This window comes from Heterodontus francisci, chromosome 16, assembly GCF_036365525.1.
Source record: "Heterodontus francisci isolate sHetFra1 chromosome 16, sHetFra1.hap1, whole genome shotgun sequence".
NCBI lineage: Eukaryota > Metazoa > Chordata > Chondrichthyes > Heterodontiformes > Heterodontidae > Heterodontus > Heterodontus francisci.
The window spans coordinates 42,733,935-42,751,579 of record NC_090386.1 but is presented as its reverse complement, the minus strand read 5'-3'; the positions used below and the strand labels follow the sequence as shown (position 1 = coordinate 42,751,579).

General features: G+C 45.9%; 1 protein-coding gene across 3 annotated transcripts in view; it reads right to left on the bottom strand.

The window, feature by feature from the left end:
• LOC137378073 (aurora kinase C-like) overlaps positions 1 to 16,686 on the bottom strand; it is a 51,649-nt gene extending 34,963 nt beyond the window's left edge. For 2 of the 3 annotated variants that reach the window (XR_010976546.1, XM_068048138.1), the window contains exon 1: positions 2,629 to 2,705. The gene's annotated coding sequence lies outside the window, so the exon portion shown is untranslated. Of the gene's footprint in view, positions 1 to 2,628; positions 2,706 to 16,622 lie in introns of those variants that run through there. The other variant, XM_068048139.1, reaches the window with a different exon arrangement.
• Between the last annotated feature and the right edge of the window lie 959 nt (positions 16,687 to 17,645).

Here is a 17,645-nt window from a genome sequence, read left to right as displayed (position 1 = left end):
TGGTGGCTATCTTGCAAAATTCTATAGATTCAGGAAGGGTTCCTGCAGACTGGAAAGTAGCAAATGTAACCCCCACTATTTAAGGAGGGAGCAAGGGAGAAAACAGAACTACAGACCTGTTAGTTTGACATCAGTAGAGAAAACATTATAAAAAAAAGGAGATAACTGGGCACTTGGAAAATAACATATTAGGTAGAGTTAACATGGATTTGAGAGGGGGAAAATCATGTTTGACAAACCTGTTGGAGTTTTGAGGCTGTTACATGTAGCATATATAAAAGGAGAATGAGTGAATGTGGTGTATTTGGATTTTCAGAAGGCTTTTAATAACATTCCACAGGAGGTTTGTAAACAAAATTAGAGCACATGAGATTTGAGGTAATGTTTTGCAATAGTTTGAAAATTGGTTAACAGACAGAAAGCAGAGTCAGATGGGCATTCTCAGGATGACAATGCTATTACTTGTGGGGTACTGCAAGGATCAGTATGGGGCCACAGCTGTTTACAATCTATATAAATTATTTTTATATGGGGACCAAATGTAATATTTCCAAATTCACAGATGACAAAACTAAGAGGGAATGCAAGTTGTGAGGAGGATGCAAGGAGGCTTCAAAGGAATTTGGACAGGATAAGTGAATGGGCAAGAACATGGCAGATGGAATGTGTGAAGTGATCCACTTTGGTCGAGTAAAACAGAAAGACAGTATTTCTTAAATGGAGGGGGGGTTGGGAAGTATTGATGTCCAAAGAGACCTGGATGTCCTTGATGAGTCACAAAGCTAGTATGCAGGTGCAGCAAGCAATTACAAAGGCAAATGATATGTTGCCTTCATTGCAAGAGGAAATGAGTACAGGACTAAAGATGTATTGCTTCAATTGTATAAAGCCATAGTGAGACTGCACTGGAGTATTGTGTACAGTTTTGGTCTCCTTATCAAAGGAAGGATATACTTGCCATAAGAGGAGTGCAATGGAAGTTCACCAGACTCATCCCTGGGATGGCAAGATTGTCTTAAGAGGAGAGATTGCAGAAACTGGGCCTGTATTCTCTAGAGTTTCAAAGAATGAAAGAGATTAAATTTACAAATTCTCTCAGGGCATGACAGGATGGATATGGACAGGATGTTTCCTCTGGCTAGTGAGTCTAGAACAAGGAGACAGTCTCAGAATAAGGGGTAGGTCATTTAAGACTGAGTTGAGGTGGAATTTCTTTACTCAGAGGGTGGTGAATCTGTGGAATTCTCTACCCCAGAAAGCTATGAAAGCTCAATCATGTTCAATAGACTTCTGAATACTATTAGCAAGAGATGTGGGGAAAATGGTATAGCAGTAGACTATCAGTTTGAATGACAGAGCAGGCTCAAAGGGCCGAATGGCCTACTCATATTTCCTATGATTGGGTTGTAAAATGCCACCTAGTGCCCTCAGCAGTACCTAGTTGTTTCTGTGATGCTAGATTACAATGTACTGCTGTACACGACTACAATTGCTATTGTGCGACAACAAGAAGTTACACTTGCTCTCAACGGTTTGCAAATACATGGCCAATCATGGTCATAGGTTCATCTGGACTACTTCAAGGGAATGACAAAACAAAAAACTCGACAACCTGTGACGGCATTTTCAGGGTCCAGAGAAAGCATTACTTTGAAACGTATCCAATCAACTAGACAACGGGAGTGACTAGTTTGCTTCTTGAAAATGGGATTCAGTATTTTGCCCAACTACTGGCAGATCAAAAAAGGGTGACAAATCATAGTGGGAAATAGGCAATGTTTCAAGGAATGACTGCACTCTAGCTTACAAAAGGCTGTAGAATATCAAGGCTCCGGGGAAAATTAATCATTGATTCGCACCAAGATAATACCCCAAGGGCACATGCAGCCTGAAGCTACAAACTATGGAACTACATGACCGAATCTTAGAGCGTATCTAGAACATGAATTCCAGCTCAAAAGACAAAAACAGAGGAGCAAAATTGTATCACTCGTCTTCCTCTAAAGTATGCCATTAAAATGGCATCTCAGAAGTGTTCCTGTCACTTCCAATAGAGACTATTTCTTTTTTTTTTTAAACAGGCGCTAGAATACTGACGCATTCTTAAGCTATCGTCAATTTGAAAAGCAACAAAAGGCTTAACCACTTTTTTTATTTCAAACTCAAACGTAGTTGTAACCTGGACTGATATCAATTGAACCACAAGAACTGTGGCCAACAATCTTCCATTAACTGGTAAGCCACAGGCTACTTTAAAACATGTGAAGGACATGGCCTTATTACTACCCTACATCGGTAAAGACTGTTATAAACCATTTGCCTTGCAGCCTCAAGTTAAACCATGAAAGAGTAGCAACAGCCCACCGACGGGAGCTTCTGCCCGGGTGCCTTAGAAAGAACACAATACCCTCCGCGCCAGAGGTAAGGAACAGCTGAGAGCAAGACCGGCTGAGGCCCTGGGCCGCGGCCAGTCTATGGATGAGAGCTTGGCAAGGTAGGAGGAAGGGGAGGCCGGGGGTGGGGGTGAAAGCGAACCCACCGCCGGGCACGCTCCCTCAGTCAGGGTCAACGTATAAACCAAAACTGGGCTCGTTTCCAGCAAAGTCCAAGGCCCTGCTCGATACTCACCTTACTGGCCAGCTAAGCTCCAGCACTCAAATCACCCGCTCAGCTGCCGCTTCCACTACCGTTTAAATTCAAACCTGGCGCACTTTAAACCATTTAACAAATACCGCGCTCCAATTGGACGGCGCCGCCACTCGGCTCACACTCCATTGGCTGCTCTACAACCGACAGACGCACGCAAACCGATTGCGTCAACGCGTGTTGCATCAAACACTGGATCACGTGATGTGCCGGAATGATCTCGCCAGCCTGCAGATTGATACATTGGACATCAGAGTCAAGAAGCTGCAAGTGAAGTATCACAGAAGCAGGCTATTTGGCCTAACCTGTCTGAAGTTTTCTTTGAAGGAGATATTTCTTTAATTTTATTCCATGCTCTCTCCCCCATCTTTTAAATATTTTTTTTTATTTCCAAAGTATACTTTATTCATAAAAATCTGTAAAAAATACATGACAAAACAGTTCCAAACAGTACCAAGTCAAAAATTACAAATAGTGCAAAGGAGGTCAGTTTCCTTCAATACAATCATGAGTTGCCTCACAACCCTTCCATTTCATTTCTCATGCCAGATACATTTTACAGCAAACAAAAATTTTCCCGATACAGTTTGAGGGGTTTTCCATAGATCCAGCCCCTCCGTTCAGCTTGGTGGGGAGACCTTACACAGTGGTCTTTCCCGGTTGAGCCTTTGCTGCGGCTGCCCCAAGCTTTAGTGCGTCCCTCAGCACATAGTCCTGGACCTTGGAATGTGCCAGTCTGCAACATTCGGTCATGGACAACTCTTTGCGCTGGAAGTCCAGCAAGTTTCCGGCAGACCAAAGAGCGTCTTTCACTGAATTGACAGTCCTCCAGCAGCAGTTGATGTTTATCTCGGTGTGCGTCCCTGGGAACAGCCTGTAGAGCACAGACTCCTGTGTTACAGAGCTGCTTGGGATGAACCTCAACAAAAACCACTGCATCTCTTTCCATACCTGCTTTGCAAAGACACATTCCAGAGGAGGTGGGCAACGGTCTCTTCCCCACCACAGCCACAGCGAGGGCATTGTGCGGAAGGGGTGAGACTTCGGGCGTGCAGGAAGGATCTGACAGGGAGGGCTCTTCTCACCACCAGCCAAGCTACATCTTGGTGCTTGTTTGAAAGTTCTGGTGATGAGGCATTCTGCCAAATGACTGACAGTGTGCTTGGGAAACCATCCGACAGGATCCACCATCTCCTTTTCCCGTAGGGCCTTGAGGACATTCCGTGCAGACCACTGCCTGATGGATTGGTGGTCAAAGGTGTTTTTCCGCAGAAACTGCTCCACGAAGGATAGGTGGTACGGCACAGTCCAACTGGATGGAGCGTTCCACGGCAATGTGACCAGGCCCATCCTTCGCAACACCGGGGACAGATAGAACCTCAGCACATAGTGACACTTGGAGTTTGCGTACTGGAGGTCTACACACAGCTTGATGCAGCCGCACACGAAGGTAGTCATCAGGATGAGGGCCACGTTGGGTACATTTTTCCCACCCTTATCCAGAGGTTTGAACATCTGGTCCCTCCGGACCCGGTCCATTTTGGATCCCCAGATGAAGCGGAAAATGGCTTGGGTGACCGCCACAGCGCAGGAGTGGGGTATGGGCCAGACCTGCGCCATGTACAGCAACAACGTGAGTGCCTCGCACCTGATGACCAGGTTCTTACCCACAATGGAGAGAGATCGCTGCTCCCACATGCTCAGCTTGTGTTGTACCTTGGCTACTCGCTCCTCCCAGGTTTTGGTGCACGCCCCGGCCCTTCCGAACCATATCCCCAGCACCTTCAGGCAGTCTGACCTGACGGTGAAGGGGACAAAGGATCGGTCAGCCCAGTTGCCAAAGAACAGTGGGCAGCACAGTGGAAGGATTAAATTTAAAGAATTTTTTTTTTTTACTGCTCTATTTTGAAGCCGTAGCCTCACAGCTCCAGCGACCCAGGTTCAATTCTGGGTACTGCCTGTGCGGAGTTTGCAAGTTCTCCCTATGACTGCGTGGGTTTTCGCCGGGTGCTCCGGTTTCCTCCCACAGCCAAAGACTTGCAGGTTGATAGGTAAATTGGCCATTATAAATTGTCCCTGGTATAGGTAGGTGGTAGGGGAATTGAGGGAAGGTGGGGATGTGGTAGGAATATGGGATTAATGTAGGATTAGTATAAATGGGTGGTTGATGGTCGGCACAGACTCGGTGGGCCGAGGTCCTGTTTCAGTGCTGTATCTCCAAATAAATAAACATGGCCTCGCTCTTGCCGTGGTTGACTTTGGCTCCCGAGGCCAGTTCGAACTGGTCGCAGATGCTCATCAGTCTGCAGTCACTGTCCTGAAACGTTAACTTTGCTTCTCTCGCCACAGATGTTGCCAGACCTGCTGAGTAGTCCCAGAACATTTTGGTTTTATATGGTATATTAGCAGCTTTACCTTTTTTTGTTCCTCTCTTGGAATGGTAGCCTCAGTGCACCATTCTTTTCCATTTATAATTGTTATTAAATACAGGTCCCCAATGTGAAATAAGGGGAAGAATTGATTATTAGTCATGTGCATGGCATGTCAAATATGATACTATACTGCTGGAGAGATTCCATATAATGTTATTTTGTTATCTTTGAGTTTATACAGGAGTTAGTGTGTTTTCTCAAGTAATAAAAATTTTATTTAAAAATGTATTTATTGTTTGTACATTTTGCATGCAGTCATATTCTTTGCACTGGGTAGGCTTACTATATGTTAGACTTGTGGTCTTTGCTAGGCAGTTCAGGTCACATAAAGTGAGATCTCTTGCTGAGTATGGGTTGGTACAACACCTGGCACATGAAGAGAGAAATGGGTTTTGTAGGGGCTGTTATAGCTGAGATTGGGGGTGCAGGATTGGTATGTGATGTGCAACTCATGTGTGACCATCAGCATCAGAAAATGCACTCTGCCCGCAGCTACAGCAGGCAGGGTGTTTTATCTGCTCTTCTACTGTAACTTCAGCAGAAGGGTTAGAGACAGAAGAGCCCCCTTGAAACTTCTCCTCTTGTTTTAAAGTAATCCACAATGTCACCAATTTGATCCTAAAGAGTCAGGTTCATAGTGGATTGTGGGGCATTAAGGCTATCCTTTGCCTCCATGGTTTATGACACTTCTCAAGAACACCAGCTGAGTGAAGTTAATTTAAAGTGCTTGCCTTCACTCCCATTGAATACATTTGATGATGTAGGTGACTTCAATATGGAATACAGAAATGTTCTCTGTTTTGTTCTTGTCTGTTGATGCTGCATAAATTTGCCTTGCAAAATGGCATCATTAGGAGCCCACAGAGATTGAAGGGCCACAGGTGCAGCAAGGCAGTGGAAGAACCCAGCAGAAGAAACTCTCTGCTAATAGCTAGAAAAAATTGTGCATTTGTCACACAAGAGATAATGTCACTGCAAAATGTATCCCCTGCTTTAACAGGTCTGTCTGCATCACACCCATACTCTCTACACATGACAGTGCCTTGCCTTTTCAACATAACTCAAATCTACCATTCACTTAACCTGATGAAACCAGCTTCCAAGCCTTGCTCAGCACGTTCTCTGTACAAACCAAACTAGAGCGTAACTATATTTTTCAATCTTCAAACATCGTAGTTATTACATCCCTACTATTTTCTACGAATAGTGTTTCTCTTTGGTGACAGAGTTTGAAGGATTTCTTTTTGATCCTAATCTGTTGCTTCATCTAGATGCTTCCTCAGTGGCAAGATTCTGTGAGGTGACTTACTGCTGTGTGTTAATGGAGCTTCCTGAGATTGCGTTGGAGCTTGCCTCACAGCAGTTGAGTCCTCAGAGGGATTTGCTGTGGGCTGCAGTATCCATACAAGTGCCACATACCCACCACTGCCACCCTGACTAGGGGGATTGATTCTCACTCCTCTAACTCAGATTCAAGCCATATCTAGAAGTCATCAGATACTTCTCTACAGCTGAGAAGAGTATTTCTTCTTTAAGCTGTTGCAGCAGCATAGCTTTCCCACAATCCCTTTGACAGGCTTCCTGGTGCAGAAACTCCACCAGGGGCCAACCAAAAAATTAAATTAGGCCAATACTGGGAAATGGGCCGGTTCCAGCAGTGCAATTTTCAGGTGGGTGGATTCCTACATGAACACATTTGTAGCAGCATAGCTACTGAAAACAAAAATCTCAAATTAGGTGTTTTTGGAGTAGTCTCAGCATCAATGACTGTCCATAGAGCCTCCAAAATCACTGCAAATGCTCCTGGAGCTGTCATGTGCTTCATGGTGGATTGCAGTGTTGTGAAGCCATCCAGTATTGTACTTCACATACCTCTACTACTATATTCCTTCACCTGAGATGCCACCTCTAGCACACTGGCTCACAATGCTCCAATGCTCACACCAAGGCCTTGATGTTCATTAAGCACCCCTCTTGTAAAACCAAAATTCTACTGCTGCAGTAGAATGGAAGCTGCTCCCATGCTCTAAACAGCAACTTCTTGCTCCTTTTCTGTCATCAACAGCTGCTCCAGCTCATTCATGCTTTGGGTCTCACCCACTACCCTCCCCTCTACATCATCCTCTAAAGCACTTGGACAAATGTATCTGAGCTACTGCTTGGAGGAAGAGAATGCGTGATGCCGTGTGGTATGAAGTGCAAAGGCAGATTCATTGGAGCCTGGTTTTTCTCAGTCAGCCAAATCTAGAGAAAGAAATAGGATGGCAGATTGTAATGGAGCAGACTTCACATCCAGCTTACAGTAGAAGGAGTGATACGGTACAGGGCTTCATGGTATACATTCTGGTAATTAGCTAAGGGTATAGTTTGGTGACAAGGAAGTCAAGCAGAAGCTCTCATAAACCTGGACCCAGTTCCTAGCTCCATGGTTCCCTGTCACTGTCAGGCCACATCATCCTCTTTCCCATGTTCTCAAAACCCAGCACTATCCTCCCAACACTACCTAATTAGATAATAGCCCCCAAAACTGTTGCACACAGCACTTGCAATCTCCCTCCCTATATGTATCTTCAGGTATCCGCTTAGCTGAGTTGTAGTACTCTTGCCTTTGAGTCAGAAGGTTGTGGATTCAGGAGCCACTGCAGGACTTGAGTGCAAAAATCCAGGCTGACACTCCAGTACAGTAATGAGGGAGTGCTACATTATCAGAGGTGCTGTCCTTTGGATGAGAAATTAAACCAAAGCCCCTCTGTCAGCGCTCTGAGGTGGGTGGTGCAGTGGTTAGCACTGTAGCCTCACAGCTCTAGTGACCTGGGTTCAGTTCTGGGTACTGCCTGTGTGGAGTTTTCAAGTTCTCTCTGTGACTGTATGGGTTTCCTCCTACATGCCAAAGACTTGTGGGTTGATAGGTAAATTGGCCATTGTAAAAATTGGCCCGAGTGTAGGTAGGTGGGAGGAGAATTGAAGGAAAAAGTAGGGATGTGAGAGGGAAAATGGGATTAATGTAGGATTAGTATAAATGGGTGGTTGATGGTCAGTGTGGGCTGAAGGGCCTGTTTTGGTGCTGTATGACTCTCTCTATCTCTATAAAAGCTCAGGGTACTTTTTCTAAGGGGAGTTCTCCCATGTGTCTTGGCCAATATTTATCCCTATCTAAACAACATCACTAAAAACAGATTATCTGTTAATTATTTAAAGGTTGTTTGTGGGATCTTGTATGTGAAAATTGGCTGCCGCACCTCCAACATCACAGCGTTGACTTCACGTCAAAACTGTAAAGCTCTTTGGAACGTACTGGGGATATGAAAGGTTCGACAGAATCATAGAATGGTTACCGCACAGAAGAAGGCCATTCAGCCCATTATGCCTGGCTCTCTACAAGAGCAACTCACTTAGTCCCACTCACCCCTCCTCTGTTTTCTCTGTAGCCCGACAAATTGTTTTTGCTTCAGATAATTATTGAGTTCTCTTTTGAAGTCCTTGATTGAATCTGCCTCCACCACACTCTCCGGCAGCTCATCCCAGATCCTAACGACCCCTGCATAGAATTTTGTTCCTCATGTCACCATTACTTTTTTTGCCAATCACCATAAATCGGTGTCCTCTGTTTCTGGATCCTTCCGTCAATGGGAACTGTTTCTCCTTATCTACTCCGTTCAGACACCTTATGATTTGGAACACCTTTATCAAATCTCCTCTTAACCTTCTCTTCTCCAAGGAGAACAGCCCCAGCTTCCCCAGCCTATCCACTTAATTTAAGTTCCTCATCCCTGGAAGCATTCTCATAAATCTTTTCTGCATCCACTCTAATGCCTTAACATCTTTCTGAAAGTGTGGTGCCCAGAATTGGACACAATACTCCAGTTGAGGCCGAACCAATGTTTATACAGGTTTATCATAACCTCCTTGTTCTTGTACTCTGTGACCCTATTTATAAATCCCAGGATCCCGTATACTTTATTAACCACTTTTTCAACCTGCCCTGCAACCTTCAATGATCTGTGCACATATACCTCCTTTTAGAACTGTACCCTTTAATTTATATTGCCTCTCCTCGTTCTTCCGATCAAAATGAATCATTTTATGCTTCTCTGCAATAAACTTCATCTGACACTTATCCACCCATTCCACCAGCCTGTCTATGTCATCTTGAAGTTTATCACTAACCTCCTCATAGTACTTCCAAATTTTGTGTCATCCGCAAGTTTTGAAATTGTGCCCTGTACACCAAATTCTAGGTCATTCATCTTCTTCTTCTTCGGCCTCCTTGTCTTGAGAGACAATGGGTAAGCGCCTGGAGGTGGTCAGTGATTTGTGGAGCAGCACCTGGAGTGGCTATAAAGGCCAATACTAGAATGACAGACTCTTCCACAGGTGTTGCAGATAAAATTGGTTGTCAGGGCTGTTATACAGTTGGCTCTCCCCTTGCGTTTGTGTCTTTTTTCCTGCCAACTGCTAAGTTTCTTCGACTCGCCACACTTTAGCCCCGCCTTTATGGCTGCCCGCCAGCTCTGGCGATCACTGGCAACTGACTCCCACGACTTGTGATCAGTGTCACAGGACTTCATGTCGCGTTTGCAGACGTCTTTAAAGCGGAGACATGGACGGCCGGTGGGTCTGATACCAGTGGCGAGCTCGCTGTACAATGTGTCCTTGGGGATCCTGCCATCTTCCATGCGGCTCACATGGCCAAGCCATCTCAAGCGCCGCTGGCTCAGTACGGTGTATATGTTGGCCGCCTCGAGGACTTCTGTGTTGGAGATATGGTCCTGCCACCTGATGCCAAGGATTCTCCGGAGGCAGCGAAGATGGAATGAATTGAGACGTCGCTCTTGGCTGACATACATTGTCAAGACCTCGCTGCCGTACAGCAAGGTACTGAGGACACAGGCTTGATACACTCGGACTTTTGTGTTCCGTGTCAGTGCGCCATTTTCTCGCACTCTCTTGGCCAGTCCGAACATAGCAGTGGAAGCCTTTCCCATGCACTTGTTGATTTCTGCATCAAGAGACAGGTTACTGGTGATAGTTGAGCCGAGGTAGGAGAACTCTTGAACCACTTCCAGAGTGTGGTCGCCGATATTGATGGATGGAGCATTTCTGACGTACTGTCCCATGATGTACGTTTTCTTGAGGCTGATGGTTAGGCCAAATTCGTTGCAGGCAGCCGCAAACCTGTCGATGAGACTCTGCAGACACTCTTCAGTGTGAGATGTTAATGCAGCATCATCAGCAAAGAGCAAAGACGGGCAAGGTTGAACAACCTGCCAACTGATCTTGTGTGGAGGAAAATTCCTTCTTCTGAAGACTTGAACGCATGTGAGAGCAGCAGGGAGACGAAGATCCCAAACAGTGTAGGTGCCAGAACACAGCCCTGTTTCACACCACTCAGGATAGGAAAGGGGTCTGATGAGGCGCCGCTATGCTGAATTGTGCCTTTCATATTGTCATGGAATGAGGTGATGATACTTAGTAGCTTTGGTGGACATCCGATCTTTTCTAGTAGTCTGAAGAGATCACGTCTGCTTTGGTGAGATCAATGAAAGCAACGTAGAGGGGGATCTGTTGTTCGCGGCATTTCTCCTGTATCTGACGAAGGGAGAACAGCATGTCAATGGTGGATCTCTCTGCTCGAAAGCCACACTGTGCCTCAGGGTAGACACACTCAGCCAGCTTCTGGAGCCTGTTTAAAGCAACTGGAGCGAAGACTTTCCCCACTATGCTGAGCAGGGAGATTCCACGGTAGTTGTTGCAGTCACCGCGGTCACCCTTGTTCTTATAGAGGGTGATGATATTGGCATCGCGCATGTCCTGTGGTACTGCTCCCTCATCCCAGAACAGGCAAAGCAGTTCGTAGAGTGCCGAGAGTATAGCAGGCTTAGCACTCTTGATTATTTCAGGGGTAATGCCGTCCTTCCCAGGGGCTTTTCCGCTGGCTAGAGAATCAATGGCATCACTGAGTTCCGATTTTGTTGGCTGTACGTCCAGCTCATCCATGACTGGCAGAGACTGGGCTGTATTGAGGGCGGTCTCAGTGACAACATTTTCCCTGGAGTACAGTTCGAACTAGTGCTCCACCCAGCGGTCCATTTGCTTGCGTTGGTCAGTGATTGTGTCCCCTGATTTAGATTTGAGGAGGGCGATCTTCTTGATAGTTGGCCCAAAATCTCTCTTAATGCCATCATACATTCCTCTGATGTTTCCGGTCTCTGAGGCCAGCTGAATATGGCTGCATAGGTGTTGCCAGTAGTCATTAGCGCAGCGCCTGGCTGTTTTATTTAGAGATACAGCACTGAAACAGGCCCTCGGCCCACCGAGTCTGTGCCGACCATCAACCACCCATTTATACTAATCCTACATTAATCCCATATTCCGACCACATCCCCACCTTCCCTCAATTCCCCTACCTCTTCTTGGGTCAATTTATAATGGCCAATTTACCTATCAACCTGCAAGTCTTTGGCTGTGGGAGGAAACTGGAGCACCTGGCAAAAACCCACGCAGACACAAGGAGAACTTGCAAACTCCACACAGGCAGTACCCAGAATCGAACCTGGGTCGCTGGAGCTGTGAGGCTGCGGTGCTAACCACTGCGCCACTGTGCCGCCACTGTGTGTTCTTTGTACAGCACCTCTGGCTGCTTTAAGTGCTCAGTTTGGGTTCTGCCAGGGCCACTCAGCTCCTGATTTCATGACAGTTACAGTTCAAACATGGACAAATGAGCTGAATTTCAGAGGTGAGGTGAGACTGCCCTTGACATCAAGGCAGCATTTGACCCAATATGGCATCAATGATCCCCAGCAAAACTGGAGTCAGTGGGAATCAGGGGAAAACTCTACGCTGGTTTGAGTCACACCTACCACTTATTCATATATGTCAAGATAAGCAGTGGCCCTAACACCGAGCCCTGGGGAATCCCACTCTATAACTTCCTCCAGTCTGAAAAACAATTGTCAGAACTACTCTCTGTTTCCTGTCACTCAGCCAATTTCATATCCATGCTGCTACTGTCTTTTTTATTCTATGGGCTCTAAATTTGCAGACAAGCAAGGGGAGGTTGTGTCTTACTAATTTGATTGAGTTTTTTGAGGAAGTGACGAACATGATTGATGAAGGAAGGGTGTTATCTATATGGACTTTAGTAAAGCCTTTGACAAGGTCCCGCATGGAAGACTGGTACAAAAGGTGAAGTCACACGGGATCAGAGGTGAGCTGGCAAGATGGATACGGAACTGGCTCGGTCATTGAAGACAGAGGGTATCAGTGGATGGGTGTTTTTCTGAATGGAGGAATGTGACTAGTGGTATTCCGCAGGGATCAGTGCTGGGACCTTTGCTGTTTGTAGTATATATAAATGATTTGGAGGAAAATGTAGCTGGTCTGATTAGTAAGTTTGCGGACAACACAAAGGTTGGTGGAGTTGCGGATAATGATGAGGATTGTCAGAGGATACAGCAGGATATAGATCGGTTGGAGACTTGGGCGGAGAAATGGCAGATGGAGTTTAATCTGGACAAATGTGAGGTAATGCATTTTGGAAGGTCTAATGCAGGTGGGAGGTATACGGTAAATGGCAGAACCCTTAGGAGTATTGACAGGCAGAGAGATCTGGGCATACAGGTCCACAGGTCACTGAAAGTGGCAACGCAGGTGGATAAGGTAGTCGAGAAGGCATACGGCATGCTTGCCTTCATCGGTCGGGGCATAGAGTATAAAAATTGGCAAGTCATGTTGCAGCTGTACAGAACCTTAGTTAGGCCACATTTAGAATATTGCGTGCAATTCTAGTCGCCACACTACCAGAAGGACATGGAGGCTTTGGAGAGGGTACAGAGGAGGTTTACCAGGATGTTGCCTGGTCTGGAGGGCATTAGCTATGAGGAGAGGTTGGAAAAACTCGGATTGTTTTCACTGGAACGACGGAGGTGGAGGGGCGACATGATAGAGGTTTATAAAGTTATGAGCGGCATGGACAGAGTGGATAGTCAGAAGCTTTTTCCCAGGGTGGAAGAGTCAGTTACTAGGGGACATAGGTTTAAGGTGCAAGGGGCAAAGTTTAGAGGGGATGTGCAAGGTAAGTTTTTTACACAGAGGGTGGTGAGTGCCTGGAACTTGCTGCCAGGGAAGGTGGTGGAAGCAGATACGATAGCGACGTTTAAGAGACATCTTGACAAATACATGAAAAGGAAGGGAATAGAGGGATATGGGCCCCGGAAATGCAGAAGGTTTTAGTTTAGGCAGGCATCAAGATCGGCGCAGGCTTGGAGGGCCGAATGGCCTGTTCCTGTGCTATACTGTTCTTGAATCTTTGTTTGTTTGTAAGCCTGTTATGTGGTACTTTATCTGTCCACAAAATGCAGGACAAATCCAACCTGGCCAATTACCGCCCCATCAGTCTCGGCTTGATCAGCAGCAAAGTGATGGAAGGGTCGTCGACAGTGCTATCAAGCAGCAATAACCTGCTCACTGACGCTCAGTTTGGATTCCGCCAGGGCCACTCAGCTCCTGACCTCATTACAGCCACAGTTCAAACATGGACAAATGAGCTGAATTTCAGAGGTGAGGTGAGAGTGACTGCCCTTGACATCAAGGCAGCATTTGACCCAATATGGCATCAATGATCCCCAGCAAAACTGGAGTCAGTGGGATCAGGGAAAAACTCTACACTGGTTGGAGTCACACCTAGCCCAAAGGAAGATGGGGTGTGGTTGTTGGAGGTCAATCATCTCAGCTCCAGGACCTCACTGCAGGAGTTCCTCAGGGTAGTGTGCAAGGCCCAACCATCTTCAGCTGCTTCATCAATGACCTTCCCTCCATCATAAGGTCAGATGTGGGGATGTTCGCTGATGATTGTACAATGTTCAGTACCATTCGCGACTTCTCAGATACTGAGGCAGCCTGTGTCCAGATGCAGCAAGACCTGGACAACATTCAGGCTTGGGCTGATAAGTGGCAAGTAACATTTGTGCCACACAAGTGCCAGGCAATGACCATCTCAAACAAGAGAGAATCTAACCATCTCCCCTTGATGTTCAATGGCATTACCATCGTTGAATTTCCCACTATCAACATCTTGGAGGTTACCATTGACCAGAAACTGAACTGGACCAGCCACATAAATGCTGTGGCTACAAGAGCAGGTCAAATGCTGGGAATTCGGTGGTGAGTAACTCACCTCCTGTCTCCCCAATGCCTGTCCACCATCTACAAGGCACAATTCAGGAGTGTGATGGAATACTGTCCATTTGCCTGGATGGGTGCAGCTCCAACAACACGCGACACCATCCAGAACAAAGCAGCTCACTTGATTAGCACCCCATCCACAACCTTCAACATTCACTCCCTTCACCACTGACGCACAATGGCAGCAGTGTGTACCATCTACAAGATGCACTGCAGCAACTCACCACGCTTCCTTCAACTGCACCTTCCAAACCTGTGACCTCTACCACCCAGAAGGACAAGGGCAACAGTTGCATGGGAACGCCACCACCTGCAAGTTCCCCTCCAAGCCACACATCAGCCTGACTTGGAACTATATTGCTGTTCCTTCACTGTCACTCAGTCAAAATCCAGGAACTCCCTTTCTAACAGCAATGTGGGTATATCTACACCCTAAGGACTACAGCAGTTCAAGAAGGCAGCTCACCACCACCTTCTCAAGGGCAATTAGGTATGGGCATAAATGCTGGCATAGCCAATGGTGCCAACATCCCATGAATGAATAAAAAAAAATCATATGCCTTTTGAAAGTTCATGTAGACCACACTCTCATCAACCCTCTCTGTACCTCATCATCATCATATAAATACAAGTCTTCCCTATCATCTTTGTTTCATGGAATTTAAAAGAAAATCAGAGTTAAAATTAACTACTTGCTTAGATGAATAGTTAAAAATAATAAAGGTCAAAAAATGCAAAAGGAGATCTCATTGTATTATGAAAACTTACAAATCAGGTAGTAAATAATGACGTTGGATCTCGGATTTTTCCTGCACTGAATTCACAACTAAAAGATTTCAAAATATATGCATGTACAATTTCGGTTTTGTTTCCGCAATACTTGGTTTATTTCGCCTGGCAACTGCCTTTTTTAAAGGCCTCTTTGCATTTCCCTTTACCAAGATGGAAGGGTTGTGGGTTCCAGCTAAGATGACCTTCTCGCTTCTGCCAGGCACAGACTCGCCTTTAGCAAGCTGGCCGCCCTGTGACTTCAGCACATCATGTGATTTGCCTTTCTTTCCAGTCCTGATGCTGTCTCAGGTCAAAAACCGGATCGGGGAGTGAGAAACGAAAGTGATGGGCGGTAGGGTGGGTGCTGAAGCGGCGCAGCTTTATAAAGGAGGGCGACCGTGCAGCAAGCAGACTGAGCAGATCTGGCAGGAGAGCTTTTCAAACGAACATCGTTGGAGCAGGACAGACTGCAATCGAAGCGATTGTTTTGCCTGAAGTGACATTTTGTTTTTTTTAAATGGACCCGATTCGCTTCATTGTAGCCGCCATCGCTTAGCAGCATCACGGTATGACATGAAGTGAGAAGGGGGGAGAGTGGAACAGGAAGAAAGTAAGGTAAAGCCCTGCTTCCCAATGGTCAAGCGGGCTGAGCGTGACAACCTGTGTTATTTTGGTTGTTGTAGCTGGAATGCCGGGGGTGGGAGCGGCTGGAATGTTTGGTGATCGGAATGTTAGCGACACTGTAGCGAAGGAGGGCAGTTGATACATTCCCCTTCCATCGGCAGCGACAAGTCATTGGTCTGAGCTGCCTCAGCCCTGAAATATTAGCTCAGACTAACTCGCCTAAGAAGTGGAGTCTTCACATACGATCCGGAAGTATAATTGTGTCATTGTAACGAAAGGCTGTTTCTCAGCAGACAAGGAACTGGGTAGAAGCCTCTTCTTCCTTTCCACTCGCACCCCTCCCTCCCCTCAAGCGACCGTTTTATGTTATCATTTTAACATGCGTTAGCCTTTGTACAAGACAGGAGGAGGTGGCTGCTCGCCCATCTCTCAGTCTGTTAGGTGTCGTCCGCAGATAATCCATCTGCTTTGGAGCTGATGTCACAAGTGGCGGGGGTGGGGGTTGGTGACCCATTTCTATTTCCCAAGCGTCGACCTGCTCATTACCGTGGCCCGCTGTTTTAACCCACTTCCCCAAATTGTTGACCGATTGTCTAAGCAACAGCAACAAATGCTGTACCTTGACCCAGCGTCCACAGATTGCGGAGCTATTTGTCCACGGCCAGAGGGCGAAATTGCTTTTTATCGCTAATTCATTTTTGCAAATAAAGTCAGCGTGAGGACAAACTGGAATTTCCAATTTTATATTCGTGAACACGTTTGAAAAAGGAAGTTATGTTGTTTATTTCCTCTATTTGTGTTCCAGTCCATTGCTGACTTGTATTGGATGATTTGACAGTAAACAGCACAAGTGTAGCCAATAAAAAAAACCCCTCTTTCATGGGATTGGAAAAAATCCCTTTTTATGAGACAGGTAAGCTGCTTAACCTTTACTGGGAGGCATGGAAAAATAATCATTTTACCGACCTGTTTGTGATTGAAAGTTGACTGACATTTAAAGCAACCCTTTACCAACATGCAGAACGCAAAGAAATTGCAGCGGCTGTAAATTGTCAATCGTTATCTCGTGAATTTGCTTTAATGTTGAATTAATGGTGGAAATGGAGAATAGCTAAAAGTTTTGGAGTTGCTTTACAGTAGTTGCTGCAAAATGGGTGGAGGCTGATCGTAAAGCTATAATGCTCCATGATTGCATATTTTCATTTGCTTCAGGCGGATATAAAGTAGTTTTATCTGTTGGGAACGTTGCTGCGCACATTTAATCTGTTTAACAACTGTTGTCAGTATAGCAAGATAACTGTAAGTTACTGTTTCATGTGTGTATACAGACGGAAGTGAAAATGGAGTCACTGCATCAAGAGTCTAGCGACATTGCAAATTATTTTAATAAGTTTCGTTTTCCTCCCCTGCCTCATTATAATACCTTCCGATGCTGTGGATTGTTTTGTCGTCAAGACCACAAATAGATGGCTCCATCGTGTGGTGTCCTATAATCACTAACCCGAAGGTGTATGTTAGCAGGCTGTTGCGACATGTGCATGCATTTTTCTTTTATTTTTCGCTGCCTTCTCTGGGGAAGCAGCTGACATTTATTTAGTGTTGTCTTTCTGAACCCTCAGGTGAAGGTTTGAACCTTAACCATTTTGATTCTAAACAAAAGCTTGAGTGGACTCTCTGCCGGCCTGGGAAGAGTGCATATGCAATGTATAAATAAAGTTTCATTTCGGTTTGACAGTGCAGTAGTACAAAGGATTCCAGTACATTGGGATGGGATGCAATTTTGAGCCTTGCCACTCTGTTGAGTTCCTAGTATTGGCTGTACTGCTGAAGGGAGGTGCTGAACAGTATACCTATTTCCCTACTTGTTGGTGCTGGTCAACAACAGTTCTGGGCATGACCTGCCAGCAGGTTACCCACACTGCCCTTTATGCTGGAGGTGATGGATAGTCCCCTTTCCCTTACACATTGGAAAGCAGAGCAAGGTTGGGT